Below are 22,040 nucleotides of genomic sequence, written 5' to 3'. Positions count from 1 at the left end.
CAGTTTAGTTTGCTTCATTTGAGGACACAGCTTCATCATTCAACTTTATGTATTTTCTTGGATTCTCTTATTACCTTTCATTTACCTTGTTAACTAAGAAATATGGTCATTTTGTTTTTAGATCATCAAAATTTTTAATCATACCATTTAATATAGGAAGGTGATTGTCTTCTTAAAAGCTATGTCTGGTAGCCTACCAACTTCCTTTTCTAATTTGAATTTATTACCTTGTATGTCTGCTGCTGAGCTGTGATTCTGGAATTTAACTCCATTGCTCTATTGGTTAAATTCAGTTTTTTATATGCCAAGTATTCCTCTTTTAAAAAAGAGATATTTTATTGGATTATATCCTCTAATAATTTTTTTTTCAAACACATGCAGGAGAGGTAAACTTTCTGAGTCTTTGCATGTTTGAAAAATGGCTTTATTTTCCTTTCACACTTTACTGGCATATTTTAATTTCCCAAGAAACATCACATTTCTACTGTAGCCTTACATGTTGTAAATGCACATTAGTGGGTTCCTACCCCTTGGCAATTACAATCCAAGCGACTCAGTTACATAGTGAAGGGGATAAAATAAATCCCTGGACTTCTCTCCACTAAAGAAGCAAGTGGTGAAGCAATATCCCATACTTTACCACATTTTACCTTTAGCCACTGTTTCATACCAGTTGGGAAATCAAAGTTTCATTATACGGCCCTCCTGGTAGATACTTGGGGGAATTACAACACATTTTAGCATGTTTAGAAATGTCTTTTTCCTTGCCCACATCTTATAAAGACATAATTGCATAATGGGAGCCTTGGGGAAGTTTTAAATATCTTCTGTGAATGAGGAGAAGTGCAGACATGTTGGCCAAGCTGATCATTTTCATGGTGGATCTCACACTTGCTTTGGCCACTTTTGGTCTCCTCTTTGCTGTTTCCTTAATAGCAACCACAGGTATATTCATCTTCGTCCTCTTCTGTCTTTTCAAAGCGATGGACAAACACTGTGACTTCAGCAAGGGCAGAGTCTGGGTGCTGGATTCCAGCAGTGCTACTGGGAAGGCATTTGCAGGCAACATGGGGAGAGTCAGGTCCGGGACGCTCCCCGTCCATTTTCCAGCTGCAAGAGAAGAGGAGCAAGGAGTGTGTTTTTGTCTGCTAGAGAGCGAGGAGCTCTCTGTGGTGGAGGAGGTGTGTGGGAGGACCTGCCAGAATGTCTCACCCACCCAACTGAGAGGTATTTTTTTAAAGACATCTTGTCCCCCAAATTAGATCAGCTTCTAGCCCATTAATTCTGGGTTCACCACTGCTGAGTGATATGTTTTATTAAATAAAAGAAACTTGTGTACAGTATTATATCTTATTCCTTAAGGAATTTGGACCCACCAGCATCTTTTCTTCTGTATGAGGTTATTTTCTTTTTGTATGAGGTTATTTTTAAGGTGAGCAGGTGTCATGTTCATTTTAATCATCCCTTTTGTGAATGATATCATGCAAGTAACATGTATGTTTGAGGTGAGAGGAAGAAAACCAGTGTTTCGTATCACTGCCCTCATTTTTCAAAAATGGAGCCAGCAGCCTCTATAGGGACTACAAACCATTTTTGTTTTCAGCTGAAAGTCTCACTTACCCAGCAAATCAGGGAATCCTACCTGTGTTATTTTCTCTCCCAAGCATTGGTTAGCCACAGGTCAAAAGTAGTTGAAACTTTTATTTAAGTCTTCTCTAGCAGTTTGACTAGAAGACTTGGTAGAAAAGGAAGCTTGAGAAAATGGATGTTCTTTCTATCTATGGGTTCTTTCTATGACTCCAGGTAGCTGTCCTCAAGTGGACAGTGTATTTTCAAAATGGTCCTTGGAGCAAAAGCGGTATTTGAAACATGTGAGATGACAGAAAGGAGACTTATTCCATTTTTGGTTGGTGCCCTGGAACACTAGAGATTTTAAGGGGGAAAAGTCATGGCAGTGTAATGATAATGCTCCAAACTCTGAAACTGGATTCATTTGGAATTACTGTGTTGCTTACTCTATTTTACTGCTTTGGTCCCGTGGAGACAGATGGATCAGTTTTGTCTTGGTTTTTGTCAGGTAAATGGCCACCATAGGTGGTCTGTGTTTGGGTGTTTATGGTATAAATCTATATAGTCTATGACATATAGATATATTTTTTGAACAATATCTGGCTTGTTTGCAGAAGACTGTGGTAAATTGATTCAGTTTTAGCCATCGTGATTACAGCTTCTTAAAACCAAGCCCTGTCTTCATATTTCATCTTCGTTGCCTTGTGGACTTTCGGTGTCTAAACTTTTAAAAGTATTTCTCCCCAACAAACTGAGAAATCATTTTAGTCTATAAGTAAGATAACTTAAACTCCTTACCAAAAAAGTAGCAAAATTTGACTCAATAAGGAAAAGAGAATGAGCTTAGTCCCACGAACAACAAATACTTAAACTTTTGGTTGACCTTAAGCATCCTCACCACAGACACACACAAAAAACAGAAGGAAAATAATTACATGAGATGATGCGTTAACTAGCTTGATTGTAGTGATTACTCCACAATGAATACGTATATCAAAACATCAGGTTATACACTTTAAATATATACTAAATATGTAATATTATAGGTTATTATTACATTATTATAATTATATGCTACACATAAAACATCAAGTTGTACTCATTAAGTATATACAATTCCTAACCAATAAAGTGAAAGGAAAAGGAATGGGGAAAATTAAAAATAAATAAATGCACCAAAAAAGGAAAAAACACTTAAACTTTTAGAAAACAATAAATTGACTTTAGGTTAATAATGTTACCCATGTTTCAGTCATGGTGTTTGTTCAAGAGTATAGTAACTGTTCTTTCCAAGAAGTTGATACATTTTGTTGAATGAGTACAGACTGTAGAAGGGATTGAAAAATAATTCTCCATTACATAGTTTCCAATTTTATAAACAGATGTAGCACGAGTAAGCTCTCTGGTGGGATGTGGGGTACAACCAGACCACACTTAAAATGGTTGCCTCTAAATGTTGCCCACCTGCGTTCAATTTACAATCACAGAGGCATTATTTTGTGAAATGGTTTTTCAATTCTAAGAAAACTATCATGAAATATCATGAAAGCGGTACACAGAGTGTATATGTATTTGTCTTTATGTTTTATTTCACTCAGCAACTTATCTAGAAGTCACAGAAGGATGAAACCACAGCTTAGGCCAATTTTGATTCAAAGGAGGCAGAAAAACAGGTCCTGAATATGAGGCATTGGCTCAAGTCAGGGATCCTAGGGAAGAACTAAGGGGCAGGGATGAGGGAGAGGAGTATGGAGAAGGGGAGAAAGGCCATGACATTCAAGCCTTGGGTGTGATTAAACTGAAGGGCACTGGGACACGTGGGTGGCTCAGTCAGTTAAGCGTCTGCCTTCATCTCAGGTCATGATCCCAGGGTCCTGGGATCGAGCCCCGCACCGGGCTCCCTGCTCAGGAGGCAGCCTGCTTCTCCCTCTCCCACTCCCCCTGCTTGTACTCTGTCTCTCTCTCTCTGACAAATAAATAAATAATCTTAAAAAAAAATAAACTCAAGGGCACCAAACCGAGCATAATGCAAGTTTGCCTTGTAGATATTTTGGATACCTAAGAAACTTCTACACTCAACTGTGGTAGCATTCAGGGGTAATGAGCCACAGTTGTACCCCAACAAAGATTTCTTGTGTGGTCTCTGCCATTTGTCCCAGAGTTCTTTTATCTTCTGTGTGTTCCTATTGTAAAGGATTAGGTCAATGGTAATGATTTGATAAGAAAAGAAGACAAAGGTGATTTACATTTTGAATATCTTGAGGCTTGCCCTCAGTCCCCACTGCACACCTGCCTTACAGGTGCCTTCAGAGACCTGTTGGCCCTGTGGGATGTTGGGCATGCATGTCTTACCAGGCTGATGCAGCTTCCTTGAGGTCTTTTTTGCATCCAATGCTGTGACTATCCATTAGCTTCTATGTGGGTTCCAGAAACTTAGCTTTAGTTTAGCGAAATTGTAAATGCTGTTAAGTGAGACTTCATTTCTAAGACATATTTACCAGTGATTCAATTAGGGCTCCTTTTAGCTTTATTTTATAGAATGTAGCAGCTCAGTCTTAAATTCAAAAGGACCTTGAAAGTCTTTGAATACACTTCTCATCCAATTAAGAAATCTATTGTGCAATATCCCTGAAAGATGGTTCTTCAACTTCTGCTTAAACATTTTTCATGAGATGCACAAGACAGCCCATTGTTAAGAAGTTCTTTATAACATCCAGTAGAAGTCTGAGCCCCTGCAACTGCCATCTCTTTGTCCTATTTATGCTCTATTAAGCAGTCTAGAAAATAGTTGCCTAAGTACAATGACTTCACTGGAACCACAAATCCTAAGAAGAAAAAGGAGTTTCCCTTCTGATTTTCTGCTTGCTACTCACACCATTGAACAATGTTGCCCTTTGCAGTGCAAATAAGCCCCATTTAAAGTCATAACTCGTAAAATAAATCCAGTGTTTATTGTGTACTTTAATAGAGGATTCTTAATTTGTCTTTTCTGACTTCTTGTACATATTTGTTAATCAAGAATTTTGAAATTCATTTCTTCGAAGCTTCCGAAGTCTGGGTAAGTTGCCAATTTGCACCGAAGAGCAGCATTTTATTAGTGCATTCATAACTATTAAAATGTAATTCTAATGCACTGACCCAATTTCACAGCACATCAAAAATTTAATTCAACCCCAGATGACTCTCCAGATGGCCAATAATTTTCCAGTGGATGTTGTTATTTAGAAGGTCAGATGAATTTGAACATTTTGGAAGATTGGCAAACTTGTCAATATAATTTTTTTGTGTGAGTTCAGAAACAGCAACACTTCAAGTAAGCTAATCTTTACAGAATGAAGCCCCTTTTATCAAAGACAGCTGAAAGTGGAAAAAATCGGGACAGGGTCCAGCCATCCTGTTTCTGGTGGCATTGAGACCAGCTAAAGCCTATCTAAGGCTCGTGAGGGGAAGTTCCCATGGCCAGGATCCCTGTGGTTTTATTACTAGGCTGGGGCAGTTAGAATGTTAGAAGTCAAAGATTTTTCTGGCTTTGTGGGTGGCTGAGGGAGAGCAAGATTTCAGAGGCTTCAAGACAAGGAGGGAACTCAGGTTTTGGAATGCATACCTGGAATGCATTATTTCTTTTTTTGTTTCTGCTTTTGGTGACATTCCTAATAATATATAAGCTTTTGAACCTGGGAGTCCAATTAGGATCTTGACCACACTCCATTGGCGATTTGTGTCAAGTCACTGCCTACTTAGGCTTCTGTCTCCTGATCTGAAAAGAAGGGAATGTGAACCCAATGACTTGGAAGGCTCCTTCAGGTCTATAATACTGTAAATTTTATAGAATAACATGACTTAGAAATATGAAATGTGGTCCACCAAGACGGCAACCTGCATAGGGGATCTTTTAGCATCTCTCAAAATGTCTTGCTGATACCTGGGGGATGCATGAGAGGTGGGAGCCCCCAAGGGACAAGGTGACAGTTTTCTAGAGCATTTATAGAACTGAGGGAAAAACTCTTGGAATAAGTTTTCTTAGAGACCCAAAATTTATCGCAGCATTCCTATTGCACCACCTGCTCATAATTAAATGGCATCACATGCACACCTGCATCCCACAGGCATCAATTATCCCATTAGTTCAGACAGGCTGTCCAAACTTCTACAGCTTTGCGTTTGTGTTATATCTGCAAGCAAGGCATCTCTTTTGTATTCTCTACTGACCACGTACATTACTTCTCCTTCAGGATCTCAATTAGTTCATCCACAAAATAAGTACATGGTATAAATAATGTTAATTGCCACTCCTGGGCTAATATTTTATTATTTTAAGGCTTTAGTGAGTAGGTGCTAATTGCTACTCAGGGTACTAGACAGTTTGGCAAAACAAAGACACGTAATACGTAAATTTTGACTTCATATGGGTTCCCATTATATTCCAATTTGAAAGAATCTACGAACTTGACATGAATCAGAAAACTCATGCAAAGTTATCAACTACTTAAATAAGATTTAATACTTTTTCAAAAGTTAAAGTTTCAATAAAAGCTCAGAGTTCCCCAATTTTGATTTATTCATTTTTAATAGCCTGTGTTTTGAATGGGCAAATTAATCCAGGTTATCCAATTGATTTGCATTGTAAATCGTCTTTGTGCCTTAGAAGGCAGGCTTTGCTAAAAGTAAATGGATTGTTTAGCGACGATTTCTTGACTATGGTGCCAAAAGCACAGACAAAAAAAGGTAAAAATAGATAAACCGGACTGCATCAAAATTTAAAAACTTCTGTGCCTCAAAAAACACAAACAACAGATTGAAAAAGCAACCCACGAGATGGGAGAAGATATGTGCAAATTATGTATCCGATAAAAGGTTAATATCCAAAATATATAAAGAACTTTTACAACTCAACACCACCAACAACAAAACAAACAACCTAATTATAAAGCAAACAAAGGCCTTGAACAGACATTTCTCCGAAGAAGATATATAGTCAATAAGCACATGAAAAGACGCTCAATCTCACTAATTATTAGGGAAATGCAAATAAAAACTGCAGTGAAACACCACCTCACACTCTTTAGAAAGGCTTCTATTAAAAACCAGAAAAGAACCAAGTGTTAGTAGAGGTATGGAGAAATCAGACCCCTTGTGCACTGTTGATGGGAATGTCAAATGGTGCAGCCACTATAGAAAACAGCATGGTAGTTCCTCAAAAAAGTAAAAAAAAAGAATTACCATATGATCCAACAATTCAACCTCTGGGTATTATACCTCCCAAAATTGAAAGCAGGGTCTTGGAGAGATATTCACACATCCATGGTCATAGAAGCATTACTCACAATGGCTAAAGGGTAGGATTGTCCATTGACAGATGAATAGATAAACAAAATATAGTATGTATATACAATGGAATATTATTCAGCCTTATTAAAAAAAGGAAATTCTTACAGGTGCTACAACATAGATGGACCTTAAGGATATTATATGAAATAAGCCTGTTACAAAAGGACGAATACAGTATGATTCCACTTACAGGAAGTACCTAGAATTGTCACACTCATAGAGACAGAAAGTAGAATAGTGATTGCCAGAGACTGGAGGGAGGGTGAAATGAAGAGTATAGAGTTCCAGCTTCACAAGATTAAAAGAGTTCTAGAGATGGATGGTGGTTATGGTTGTGCGACAATGGGAAAGTCTTTAATGACACTGAACCGCACACTTAAAAATGGTTAGGTTGGTAAATTTTATGTTTTGTGAATTTTACCACAATTGAAAACAATAATAAAGAAAATGAGTAAGTGAATAGTAATATTGGCAAAATTATATTAAGTTTCTGAATTAATACATAGAATAATGTACAAATTAAAGTAGGTTTTTTATTTTTGTTTTTGTTTTTTTAGTCTGGCTCTAAAAACTAGGCTTTAGGAAATGATGTTCTTTATGGGACATTTTGTATAGGTAAATTATCCAGCTTATTTGGCTTTTTAAAAACTGCATAAAACATACATGACTTGTCTCAACCCTGGCTGCATAGTAAAATCACCCAGAGAACTTTGAATAATCAATCATTGTCTGGTCTGGGGTAAAATCCCAATATGGGTAGGTTTGTGTGGTTTTGTTTTTTAAATATCCGCAAATGGTTGTGAGGTATGGCCAGAATGGACCGGCCAGGAAACAACTAATCTAAGCTCTCTCCCACTGAATTATCTTTATTAGCCAGTGATCATTTGGCTTGTTCTTGGCATTAATAAACATGGGGTCGGGGTGCCTGGGTGGCTCAGTCGTTAAGCATCTGCCTTCGGCTCAGGTCATGATCCCAGGATCCTGGGATCGAGCCCTACATCGGGCTCCCTGCTCTGCGGGAAGCCTGCTTCTCCCTCTCCCACTCCCCCTGCTTGTGTTCCCTCTCTCGCTGTGTCTCTCTCTGTCAAATAAATAAATAAAATCTTTAAAATAAATAAATAAATAAATAAATAAACATGGGGTCTCCCCCATTGATTAGCTCCTCATGATGAAGAATTCAATACTGGTAGCCCCCACCATGGAAATCCTACAAATAAGTACTGTAGGTTCTTAGGTAAATTGAAAACAATTCATAACATGTTTCAACAGCATTTATTAGATTTGCTTTCAGTCTTGAACAAGGTAAGTCAATAATTTACTCGATGCTCAGATGTAGTTAATTCTTAGGAAGGCCATTCAGATACTTTTGAGAAAATACAACCATTAACTCGATTAACTTAACAATTAACCTGAAGGCCTCATTTGCAGGCTTCTATCAATAAAGACCAAGTGGAGACCACAGGAAACAAGCAATTACAGAATACTTACTATGTGATTGTTCTTGCTCAAGACACTCAAACTAGGTGACAACCATATTTCCAGAGGTTCTGGGTTCATTATTTCCTTTGGGTATTAAGCCATCATGCTGCAAATGTCTAACCCTGAGTTCTTCACATAGTTGTAGCCATTCCTCATACTGCCTCATGCATGCTAAAAGTCTTGGCATCAGGGTCTCCTGGGTGGCTCAGTCAGTTAAGTGACCAATTCTTGATTTCAGCTCAGGTCATGATCTCAGGTTGTGGGATCGAGCCCCACGTCGGGCTCTGCATTGGGTGTGGAATCTGCTTAGGATTCTCTCTCTCCCTCTCCCCTTGTCAACTCGCCCTCCCTCTCTAAAAAAATTAAAGTTAAAAAATTAAATAAAAACTAAAAATAAAAGTCTTGGCATCAAATTGAAATCATGTTTTTTTTTTTTTTTTTTTTCCTCTTCTTTGGGAGGAGCTCTAGGAATAAACCCCATTTGAAGTCTTCGTCCTACACATTGCTGCCAGAGTAATCTTGGTAAAACATAATGTGGTACTTGTTTTTATGCTTGAAGACTTGCTGTAGCTCCTACTCACCTGAAGAAGAGTAATGTGAATATTGTAATCTGGTAGTCTTAGCCTTCTAACCACTTATCACCAATAATGCCACTGTGAGTTGGCTAATATGCAGTCGACGTAGGTTGTACATGGCGGGGCTGGGCACCATGTGCAGGTTGGGTCCATGTCTGGTCCACGAGTCCCTCATCCTCTTTGGACCAACAGCTACTTGAAGCATGATCTTCTCAAGAAGGAGAGGGACCCTTGTGGACACTAAGGTGTAGGTGGGTATGGTACACTGTTGCGTTGAATCATATTCCTTTGGCCTAAGAAAGTCACATGACATCAGTAGGACAAAGAAGTACACTCCTTCTTCCATGGAGGTCATGAGAGGGATGAGTATTTGCTGAATAATAATTGAATATACCCACAAGACATAAAAGGATAAAATTTCTATAATCAATAGCATTATCAATATTATTCATTGGTCCTTCTTTACTATGAAATAAAATACAGATTTAACATGGCCAGAGTGAAGTTAAATATAGGAGATGAAATCCACATGCTTTACTCTTTGAGATTTTTCATGATTTCAGTTAAAAAGAAATTGGGGCTATTTGCTGGAAAGAAGTGCATAGAAGTCGTGTCCACCCTTTCTGTGGCAATTTCCCAAGGCTGGAAATTATTCCATCATGTGTCCTCTGAACTCCTTCCTCAGCCTCCAACATCACTGCTGGTGGCTCAGCTTCCCGACGAGTGTACATAGATAAGGCAATATGTCAGTGCTGTCTTGGTAGAACAGGGACTTTGGGGCAGCAACCCTGGGTCTATCATAGACTGGCTCTGAACTTGGGCAAGTCATGGAAACTCACAAGTCCATAGTTTATTTAGTAAAATTTGCCCAAACTGACAAATAGGTTGCTGTGTTGATTACATGAGATAAAATATGTAAATATAGTTCAAAATATTAACCAGAAAATACATATCCTTATTTATAGTTTGTCTAGACTACAATCTCTGTGAATTCTGTTCTCTTCCACTGTGTTTATTTACTCAGTTTGTCTTTACTTCATAGTAAGGTGTCATTAAGAGCAGAGCAAAATTTTTCTCTTATGGATAAATAGCTAAATAACATTCTTGTAGTAATTAATTATTCTTAGAGACCACTGACAGAAATAGATTATAATAAAAATAACCAATTGCGAATTATTTAAATTTGGTTTTAATAATATGGGATACCATACTTGTTTCAAAATTTCCACTTTGGAATATCACCTAACAGATATTGACCACAAATGAGATAACTTATTGAAGCAAGTGATTTTTCTCTTTTTTATTAAAAATAGTAATTATTCCAGAGCACCTGGGTGGCTCAGTCAGTTAAGCATCCGACTTTGGCTCAGGTCATGATCCTCGGGTTCTGGGATCTAGCCCTGCATCGGCTCCTTGTTCAGTGGGAAGCCTGCTTCTCCCTCTCCCTCTGCCCCTCCCCACTTTTCGTACTCTCTCTCTCAAATAAATAAATAAAATCTTTAAAAAAAAAAAAAGTATCTAGTATACTGTAAAAAATAGAAATGAATAAAAGCACCTCTCAAAAAATAATCTTTTAAAAAATAAATAAAACATTATTTTAAATATAGTATATTTGCAAGGTATTTCTTATTCCTCTTGGATATCAAGGAAAGCTGCATTAGTTATCTGGGCAGACAAACAGATCACCTTGGGGTGGTATGATTCATTCTTTTCTAACACCAAATGCTTCTCTTTCTCTCTTTACATATTTGGAATCCAAATACAGTCATATGTATTCACGTGCTAGATAAAATGAGGAATGAACAGGCATATTTAAAACCATGGCTCTCTTCAATCAGACCTAATTGGAAGATCTAATTAATAATCATAATAGAGAACAATTATTTCCTCTGGAAATTAAAACTATTTTAATTGACTAAAATTTGGAGTAGACCTAGGAAAGCCAAGTACCATTACTGCAACACAAAATTGAACATGTGGACCAAAGTTTATAATGTGAATACATTTGTTTGCTTTAAAAATATTTAAGTATTTAATTTTCTAATACATTTATCTTAACATTTAAAAAAATCTGTACATTTCAGGGGCTGCAGTTCCTGCACTGGACCTTTGAAGAGCTTGTGGTTTAATAGGAGGAGATAGAACTACAGTCACAATATAAAATTAGTGCTGTGCTTACAGATGTGAGCAAAACAATATGAACTCACGGCTGTGGTCGTTTATTTTACCTGCGGTTACCAGGAAAACCTTCACCAAAATGGAGGTATTTAGTTTAAACTTAAAACAGTTTTTTAGTTTAAACCTGCTTTGGAGCTTACCAAATAAAGAAGAGAGGAGATGAACAAGTAAATGTCCTGCTCATGAGAAACAGCAAGAGCAAAAGCAGGGAAGAATTAACACTCATTGTGGGAAACTGGAAATAAGATACAATTCATGTATTGTTCTTCAGTGTCAAGTGACTGACAGGCCATATGGTATCTATTTCGCTTGTTTAAAATGCACTTTCAGATGGAAGAAACAAAACATTGTATTTCAACTAGCTTGCTTCTTTTACGAATGAAGAACCTGCCCTTACTAATTTCCCCTTGTTGTCATGGAGGGAACAAAAAGGTTTGCATCAGCGACAGTCCTGTTGGTGTAATATGCATGTCCCCAAACAGGAGCACCAAATCCAATCATGTTAACACTCAATTATGTTAAATAGATCTCATTCAGAGATTTGGTACAAAATATAGTATTGAAAAACAAATACACATAGTGCATTTTACAACTATGAGAGATTCTGAGAGATGGCCAAGGGGGTACCAAAAGATGAGGCTGCAAAGATAAGCCTGATACAGCCTCACTTGGAGGCTCTGAGGTGGTCCCTGCCCAGCGATGGGCCCGCTTTCATGCAGGGGCTCTGTTATGGCCTCTCTTTCTCCCTGTCTTGGCTTGGCTGCTGACCCCTAGCTAGCCACCTCCTCCTTCAGCTCTTTCCTTGCTTCCAGATGAAACTTGCCCAGAATCTGGTCTCTGGGTCCTTTTCCTCCAATCTCTACTGCCCTGCACCACCCCCAAACACCCCACCTGACTTCTTGATCTCCAACCCATGCGCCCTACCCACAGAACCCAGAAGATTAAAAACAATAATATATAGGCATGACTTGAAAGCAGATGAAATGAAAAGTACAAGTCCCTCCTTCCCCTACAGGTTTCTTTCTCCAAATGTTGTTATTAATTTTTTATGCTTCCTTCCAGGAAAACTAATGGGTAAATATGTTATATTCTCTGACTGGGGTCAATCTTGTGAATTCTGCTTTTCAAGACTAACCCCAATGTCACCAGAAATTTTCAAGTTTAATGGTATTTGCAAGATACTTCCTTTGGGTAGTTTTAAATCCCTCTGTTTTTTATTCTCCATTTGAAACATTAATATTGTATTTTCTCCTTTGTTAATTAGATTTGTTGGTATGTTACCTGTTGTATTACTATTTTTCCCCTAGTTACTTGCTTTTCATTTTCTTTATCCACCTTTTTTTCTGTTTTCTAGTTCATTAAGTTTCTTCTTGTATTTGTTATTTTCTTTATTAAGTTTATGTCGTTATTCTTTCTACCTTTGGACCTTCCATAGCTCATTCTTTTGCTTTTACCCTTTCTTGTTAGTTACATAGATATGTGAGGCTATGTATTTTTCTCTGCTTTTAAGTTTCAATGTTTATTGTTTTAATTATAATAACCTTGTAAATACTCTGCAATTGCAATTTCGATTACTTCTTTGATCCCAGACATTTTACGGGAGAAAAATTTTAAGATTCTAGGTAGTTGCCGTTTTTCTCTTTGATTTGGTTATTATTTTTTTTTAGTTTTGCTTTGTGTATGTATGTGTGTATACCTAGAATGTAGTCTATGCTATTTCTACTTTTTGTCCTAATTCATGGAAATTTTTTTGTAAATATGATTGAAATAAAGTATATTCTTTGTTATTAGGATATAGAATTTAATATACTTTGATGACTTTAGCCTTAATTATTTTGTTTAGAACTTCCAATTCTTACATATCTATGGTCTGTTTTGTTTCTAGCATTTCTTACCATTTGTGGTTCATTTTTTTTGATATGATATTTGTTGGTTAACATTTTTTGCAACTTGTTACTTAGTAATTTTTGCTGTGGATTAGATGTTTTGTCTTTCTGTGTTTTGTCTCTCTCAAGCTTCTCTTCCTTAAATTTGAACTTCTCCAATATTAATACCACACCCCCAACATTTTATTAATGTTTTCTTGGTCTGGATTTTTTCATCCCTTAAAGGTTTGCCCTTTCTGTATTCCCTTATATTATCTGTATTTTATACAACATGTATCTGTTGCCTGATCTGTCGTATTTTTTTTCATTTTAATGTATACGTTGGCATTTTGAGAGAAAAGTTATAATTCAGACTTAATTCTGTCTTCTTGACATCTTTTCTGCTTTCTCTACTGTAAGTTCAACTGAACTAGCCTTTAAATCTGCAAACTAATATGCATTTTACTAAACTTTTGTTTTTGGAAGGGGAGATTTGGAGTCTTCACTTTTTTTTAAGATTTTATTTATTTATTTATTTATTTGACAGAGAGAGATCACAAGTAGGCAGACAGGCAGAAGGAGAGGGAGAAGCTCCCTGTTGAGCCCGGAGCCCAATGCTGGGGCTCTATCCCAGGACCCTGGGATCATGTCCTGAGCTGAAGGCAGATGCTTAACTGACTGAGCCACCCAGGCCCCCCTGGACTCTTCACTTTTTGAAATTATTTAGCTACTTCTTTGCCAGTGGCATGACGAGGCTTCTTGTAGCCTAAGATATAGGACAAAATGATATCACACAGGAGTTTCTGTGAAAACAGGCTTAAGCCAAAGAATTTGCCTCAAAACTACAAAACCAACGTGAGTTTGAGCAAATCTAGCCTGAAAATAGTTTGTGCAGAAAAAAAAAGCCCAAAACCAAAAATAAAAACAAAAGCAAAAAACATTTAGGTCTTCTAAAAAACTGCATTCTCAACAAGAGTTAGAGCAGCCCAAAAACAGTGCTTAAAGAATAATAAGTAGGTATTTACTGCTCAAAGGTTTATGAGCCAGTGGGGTGGGTCTTCTGGGCTCACAGGACTCCCTTACACACCTATGGTCAGGTGGGGGTGAGACAGGTGGGCTCTCTCACGTATTTGGGGGTCGCTGGCTAGAAGTCTAGCATGGCCTCAGCTGGACAAATGGGCTCTGCTGCACACGCGAGCTCATGCTCTAGCAGCCTGGCAGGCGCTTTTTCCCATGGTGCTTGGCTGTACGAGACAGAAAGAGAGAGAGAGAGAGAGAGAGAGAGAGGAAGTAGGAGGTCCCTTGACACCCAGACTAGGAACTGGCTCACTCTCACCTCTGACACATTCTGTTAGCCAAACCACATCCAAAGTCCAGCTCAGATTCAAGAGGTGGGAAAACAGACCTAGCCACCTTCTGATGGTGGTTGTAAAGTCACAAGGCAAAAAGAGCGTGAAGGATGGAAGAATTGAAACACAGTAGCCAGCGATATGTTACTCCTTGGAATTAAAATCCTTTTGCATTCATCTCCTCTACTTCATGCACCTCAGGCTTTCTTAACCAACTGAGCCACCCAGGCGCCCCACCTCAGGCTTTCTTAGAGGCTTGAGCATTCTTCATTAAAAGGAAGACTAAAAATAATAATAATAATAATAATAAATAAAAGGAAGACTATTTCATCATGTTTTAAAAATGGAAAGAAGCCTATCGTGCAGCAATTCCTTTGGAGGCTCTTAAAATGTGTTATTTTATGTCCTGATCTCAGCATTTCCACTTTGAAGTTGTGAGATTTTCTTAACTCTGGGAGTATCAAAAATGTTTGCATAGCAACTTACGAACTTTGCAAGTGCCTGTACTTTTCAGACTAAAGGAATTGGAGAAAATTAATATTTATTCATATATTGGTGTTTATAAAACACTAGTGTAACTTAAGCAAGATGAACTTTACACAGCTACTGATGGGTTTTATTATAGTCATGTCCATTTTCAGGAGTTTTTTTTTTTCTGAATGATTAATTTACATATCTGAGATTTGTAAACATATAAACTATTCCCTGATTCCATAAAAGTTATGTTTATATTATTTTTCTCATTCATACTATAAGCAGTCTCAGTTAAATAAACCTGGCTGTGAAATGCATAACCCTTTGGAATAAAGAGTCTTTCCAGATATATTTGTCTAAATTTGGCAGATACATGAATCTTCTTCTAAAAGAAATCTGTGATTTTTCCTTTTGAACTTGTCAAGAACAAACAATGACTTGAAATCATAGTGTTTCATAGAGATGTTATTTAGTAAAACTGCTAGAGATCAAAACTGGAGATGAAAAGAAAATATCCAGAACGTATGCATCAAACATTTTTTTGTTCAACAAACCATTCACATTAAAAAACAAAAAACAAAAACAAAACCATTCACATGTAAAGTGAAATGCGGAATTCTGACAATTCTTAAATACTTTAAGAATGCTACTTGATTAGGTTTTAGTAAGGCTTGAGTTATATATTGGAATAATTATCATTTTTAAAAACGATTTTTTATTTATTTGAGAAAGAGAGGGGGAGAGAACATGAGCAGGGGGAGGGGCAGAGGGAGAAGCAGACTCCCCACTGAGCAAAAAAAAAAAAAAAAAAAGGTGAAAACATCCTAGAACTCTTTCAATCTCTAAGAGACCCGACTTTTCAATAAAATTATTTGAATCATGATTCTGGCTCAACATTCTCAATGCCTCTTTTCTCCCAGTTCCCAATACCTTCTTAAAAATCAAAGCTCTTAGAAAAACAAGCTAATACATAGAACTCTCAAATGTGTCCTTCAAAGGAGTGCCATAGAACACTTTAAGATAGTATTTTTTAATTTAAAATTTATGCCCCTTGAGTCATGAAAACACACTATTATATCCCTTCTCTCAATATTTTTCCTCTTTTAAATGCCGTTAAGATGAGAATATGGGATAGAATTCCATGCACTTCTTTGTTGCCAGTTTGGAAGGTGCCATATATAAACATCCCCTTTCAAATTCACCCTTTAGGTCTTTTCACAAGCCTAATTACAAGGAGAATTTTTTTTTATTTGAGTTATTTTATTCTCAAAGGGAGATTGAAACTCTAGAGGAGTTATAACTGCAAAGATTCATTAAATAAATGAATTTCACCGGTTCTCTTTACACTTTTTAAAATTTGAAAATATCTGGGTGGCTCTGTTGGTTAAGCATCTGACTTCAGCTCAGGTCATGATCTAAGGGTCCTGGGATCGAGCCCTACGTCAGCCTCCCCGCTCAGTGGGGACTCTGCTTATCCCTTCTGCCCCTTCTCCCACTCGTGTTTGCTCTCTCTCTCAAGTAAATAAATAAAATAAAATCTTTCAAATTTGAAAATATTTGGGGAAGAAAAGGCCTACCATCTTCTCACATTAAAAACAAAATTGTGAAAGGAAAAAGTCAAAAGGTTGTTCTCGAATCCCCTGCCCTTGAGATAGCCATTGTCAAGAGCTTGATATTTTTTCTTCCCAATTTTCTCTTATGCTTATTCTGAAATATGTTATGTACTTACAAAATGATATCAGACTACACGTATCAGATTGAACTTGGTTGTTTCATTTAAAAATATATATCTTCCCAAGTCATTATGTGTATACCTACTTATGATTGCTGAATATTAGCACCCTTTTTAATATTGGCAATTGTTTTGCCAGCTTGGTAAGTAGAGAATGACATCATTTTACTTTGCATTTTGAAAAATCAACATCACTCATCATCAGGGAAATACAAATCAAAACCACAATGAGATACTACCTCACACCTGTCAGAATGGCTAAAATTAACAACACAAGAAACAACAGGTGTTGGCGAGGATGAGGAGAAAGGGAAACCCTCTTGCACTGTTGGTGGGAATGCAAGCTAGTACAGCTACCCTGGAGAACACTGTAGAGGTTCCTCAAAAAGTTAAAAATAGAATTACCCTATGACCCAGCAATTACACTACTAGGTATTTACCCAAAGGATACAAAAATACCCAAAGGGGTACGTGTACCCAATGTTTGTAGCAGCATTATCAACAATAGCCAAACTATGGAAAGAGCCCAGATGTCCTTGAATGGATAAAGAAGATGTGGTATATACATATATGCAATGGAATATTGCTCAGCCATCAAAAGGAATGAACTCTTGCTATTTGCAACAATGTGGATAGAGCTAGAGTGTATTATGCTAAGAAAAATGAGTCAGTCAGAGAAAAACAAATACCATATGATTTTACTCATATGTGGAATTTAAGAAACAAAACATATGGGAAGGGGAAAAGAGACACAGAGAGAGAGAGATAAAGAGAAAAAGAAACCATAAGAGACTCTTAACTATTGAGAACAACCTGAGGGTTGATGGAGGGAGGTGGGTGGGGGATGGGCTAGATGGGGGATGGATATTAAGGAGGGCACTTGTTGTGATGAGCACTGGGTATTGTAAGAGATGAATCACTGAATTCTACTCCTGAAACTAATATTGCACTCTATGTTAACTAACTAGAACTTAAATACAAATGTGAAGAAACAAAATAAAATAAAATAATAAAAACTGAGTATCAGAAAAAAAAGTTACCTGTGAGCTTAATGTTGCTTATATTCCAAAATATCTTAATCTAGTAATGGAAAACATATTAATTCAGAATTCAGATATTTCTCGGAAACCCTATAGCTGAGAATTGCTAAGATGTATTTCTTGAGCAACTCTTGAATTTTTTTCTATTTTTAATTTCTTTGGATTGCACACAGATTCTGAAATTTATAAGCCTATCTTCTCCATCTAGCTGTGCATAATTTTTTTTTTGACTAAGAGGAAGACATTCAAAAGAAAAATATTTTTAAGTTATACGTTTATTTTGATTTTTTTAAAAAATCAAACAGTAGATAAACTGCAAAATAAAAAATCCTCCATCCTCCCGCATACCACTTCCCAGAGGCAGCCACTGTGAACAGCTTGGTGTTTATTCTTATGAGCATTTTCTATGCATAGACCCATATCTATAGCTCATCTAATCTGTGTCTGTAATCTCCATATGCATCTGAATCTAATATACATATCTTAGACACTAGCTTATCTCTTCCTCTTTAATAGCTATGTAATATTTCACTGTATTAACATGCTACAATTTATTAAATCATTTCTTAGTGAAAATAGACATTTAGGTAATTCCAGCTTTCATGTTTATATAAATGGTTCATTGCACATTCTTGTATGTATTTCTTTGCAAACATATGGGAATATATCTGTAGAGTAAATCTGTAAAGTGGAACTTTTTGGTCCGAATGTAGGCCCACTGAAAAGTTGGTAGATGTGTCCTTCAAAAAGTTCATGTCAATTCACATCCTTACCAGCTGTACATCAGGTTGGTTTCCCTTCCCAAATCCTGGAGTAATGATGTCATTCATTACTTAATCTGATGGGTAGGAAAAAATTCTATCTTTAAAAAAACAGTTTAAAAATTCTAAATATGGTTGAGCATCATTAAATATACTATTGGACATTTATCATTTGAAAATGTTCTTTTACTCTTCAAGAGATATACCAAATATGTGACCATTAAATTAGTTCTAAGTTTCTTTTCTTTTTTTAAAAAAGATTTTTATTTATTTATTTTATTTTTTAAAGATTTTTATTTATTTTTAAAATAATTTATTATTGTTTTATTTATTTATTTGACAGAGAGAGACGGCGAGTGGGGGAACACAAGCAGAGGGGAGCTGGAGGGAGAAGCAGGCTTCCCGCTGAGCAGGGAGCCCCATGCGGGGCTCCATCCCAAGACGCTGGGATCATGACCTGAACCGAAGGCTGACGCTTAACAACTGAGGCACCTGAGTGCCCCTAAAATAGTTCTAAGTTTCTAAAAGCTAAAACTTTTCCCTGTGAATCAGTATACAAATGATTAGAGGCATGGAAAATGGACCATAGTAATTAAAGATCCTTTAAACCTATAAACCTGCTTGTTTTAGAAGGAACAAAAATAGGGGCGCCTGGGTGGCTCAGTCCGTTAAGCATCTGACCCTTGGTTTCAGCTCAGGACATCATCTCAGGGTGGTGGGATCCAGCCCCACATCAGGCTCTGTGCTCAGCAGGGAGTCTGCTTCTCCCTCTCTCTCCCTTTCCCTCTGCCCCTCTCCCACTTACACTTTCTCGCTCTAAACTAAATAAAGCTTTTTTTAAAAAGAGGAGCAAAAATATTTTTACTAGAAATTAGCATTTTGGAGCGCCTGGGTGGCTCAGTCGTTAAGCGTCTGCCTTCGGCTCAGGTCATGATCCCAGGATCCTGGGATCAAGCCCTGCATTGGACTCCCTGCTCAATGGGAAGCCTGCTTCTCCTTCTCCCACTCCCCCTGCTTGTGTTCCCTCTCTTGCTGTGTCTCTCTCTGTCAAATAAATAAATAAAATCTTTAAAAAAAAAAGAAATTAACATTTCAAAATATATTGATACATTCTAAAACCCAAGCACCGTGGTCGTCAGGTGTCTTGAGAGTGTCCCATGTGTCAGATGTAGTTGCAATTAAGACCAAAGTTGGCTCTTAAAACTTGCTCTAGAAAACAGATCAGGGCTTTTCAAATTTTAAAGTGCTCATAAATCTCTGGACATCTTGTCCAAATGCAGATTTTGAGCCAGTAGTTGGTGGGGGGCAGGATCCCATAGATGATGCTGCAGTTAGTGGTCTAAAGACCACACTCTGAGTCCAGAAGGCTTTAGACTTCAACTAGTTTAGCTCCTTGTTTTGTAGACACAAAAAATTATAGTTAATATACTTTGATACCTGCTTTTTTAGCTTAAAGAAACACACAGAATTTGCTTGTTTTAAACTAACAAACATCCTATTTGTGTGACATAAATAATATGTGAACAGACTTATGAATAATACAACATCTGTAGCTCTTAGAAAATAAAACATAGTTAATTAGGGATCACATGAATTATGTAATCATTATTTTTAATGTTTTGTTCTTTCTAGGTCATTCAAACTGCCATCTACACATGAATACAAAGAAATTCTCATAAACAAGCAGAAATACCCAAGAGGCATGAAGAGTTTTAATACTTCAAAAATGCAGGGCTTATGACAGTACAGATGCAGAAAAGATAGATTTTAGAACTCTAAAAACCAGCCTTGGAGAGGATAAACATGCTAGTCAACAACATAGTACTGAAACTTGTCGAAATGCCTTTGGAGTTTGAAATATCTAGAGCCGCCAAAATGTTCGAGTGAAATTGAAAAATGTTTCTTCCAAATGCCTAAGCCAACCAAACGTGAGCATATTTGCCATCATGGCCAAACTGACCATTGCTTTTGCTGGTCTCAGTCTGGGCCAGTTGGGGCACCCTTCACTACCTGACTGAAGATCAGCATCAAATCCGTGCTTCCTTCTACTTTGCCCAGATGGGATTTCTCTCTCCACCATGACACCCTGTCAATACTGTACTTGTCACACATCACATTCTTTGTTTTATGTGGTGTGGTTACTTGTTGTTTTTCCTATCTCATCCTTAGATTATCCTTAAACTTTAGCAATTGCCTCTCAGCTGCTCTGTATGGTCGACAGTGCCAATCCAAGTGCTGTGAATATTAATAAACACGTTTCTGAATCAATAAAGCCCCAAGAAGAAAAGCTGAGAGCCTTTCCATTAAGATCAGGAACACATCAAGGATGCCCACTCTCGCCACTATTGTTCAACACAGGACTAGAAGTCCTAGTAACAGCAATCAGACAACAAAAAGAAATAAAAGGTATTCAAATTGGCAAAGAAGAAGTCAAACTCTCTCTTTTCGCAGACGACATGATACTTTATGTGGAAAACCCAAAAGACTCCACCCTCAAATTACTAGAACTCATCCAGCAATTCAGTAATGTGGCAGGATACAAAATCAATGCACAGAAATCAGTTGCTTTCTTATACACTAACAACACAACTGTAGAAAGAGAAATTAGAGAAACGATTCCATTTACAATAGCACCAAAAACCATAAGATACCTCGGAATAAACCTAACCAAAGAGGTAAAGGATCTATACTCTAGGAACTACAAAACACTCATGAAAGAAATTGAAGAAGACACAAAAAGATGGAAAAATATTCCATGCTCATGGATCGGAAGAATAAACATTGTTAAAATGTCTATGCTACCCAGAGCAATCTATACCTTCAATGCCATCTCAATCAAAATTCCAATGACATTTTTCAAAGTGCTGGAACAAATAATCCTAAAATTTGTATGTAATCAGAAAAGACCCTGAATCACCAAGGAAATGTTAAAAAAGAAAAACAAAGCTGGGGGCATCACATTGCCTGATTTCATGCTATATTACAAAGCTGTGATCACCAAGACAGCATGGTACTGGCACAAAAACAGACATACAGACCAATGGAACAGAATAGAGAACCCAGATATGGACCCTCAACTCAATATGGTCAAATAATCTTTGACAAAACAGGAAAAAATGGAAAAAATGACAGTGGAATGTCTTTTTTCAATGGAAAAAAGACAGTCTCTTCAATAAATGGTGCTGGGAAAATTGGACAGCCACATGCAGAAGAATAGAACTCGACCATTCTCTAACATCATTCACAAAGATAAACTCAAAGTGGATGAAAGACCTCAATGTGAGACAGGAATCCATCAAAATCCTAGAGGAGAACATAGGCACTAACCTCTTTGACATCGCCCACAGCAACTTCTTTCAAGATACATCTCCAAAAGCTAGTGAAACAAAAGCAAAAATGAACTTTTGGGACTTCATCAAGATAAAAAGCTTCTGCACAGCAAAGGAAAGTCAACAAATCAAAGAGGCAACCCACAGAATGGGAGAAGATATTTGCAAATGACACTACAGATAAAGGGCTGGTATCCAAGATCTATAAAGAACTTCTCAAACTCAACACCCAAAAAACAAATAATCAAGTCAAAAAGTGGGCAGAAGAGATGAACAGACACTTCTCTGAAGAAGACATACAAATGGCTAACAGACACATGAAAAAAGGTTCATCATCATTAGCCATCAGGGAAATCCAAAT

General features: G+C 37.1%; 2 long non-coding RNA genes across 2 annotated transcripts in view; one reads left to right on the top strand and one right to left on the bottom strand.

The window, feature by feature from the left end:
- Positions 1 to 408: 408 nt before the first annotated feature.
- LOC144379259 (uncharacterized) overlaps positions 409 to 22,040 on the bottom strand; it is a 37,157-nt gene continuing 15,525 nt past the window's right edge. The window contains exon 2 of the long non-coding RNA XR_013441953.1: positions 409 to 1,110. This is a non-coding gene — a long non-coding RNA (uncharacterized LOC144379259). The remainder of the gene's footprint in view (positions 1,111 to 22,040) is intronic.
- LOC144379257 (uncharacterized) lies at positions 1,084 to 20,637 on the top strand. Its single transcript, XR_013441948.1, has 4 exons — positions 1,084 to 1,227; positions 8,836 to 8,898; positions 11,036 to 11,214; positions 19,983 to 20,637. It is a non-coding gene; the product is annotated as an uncharacterized LOC144379257 (long non-coding RNA).

Source organism: Halichoerus grypus, chromosome 10 (genome assembly GCF_964656455.1).
Source record: "Halichoerus grypus chromosome 10, mHalGry1.hap1.1, whole genome shotgun sequence".
NCBI classification, from domain to species: Eukaryota; Metazoa; Chordata; class Mammalia; order Carnivora; family Phocidae; genus Halichoerus; species Halichoerus grypus.
The sequence above is the reverse complement of the archived record's forward strand: the minus strand, read 5'-3'. Positions and strand labels throughout refer to the sequence as shown.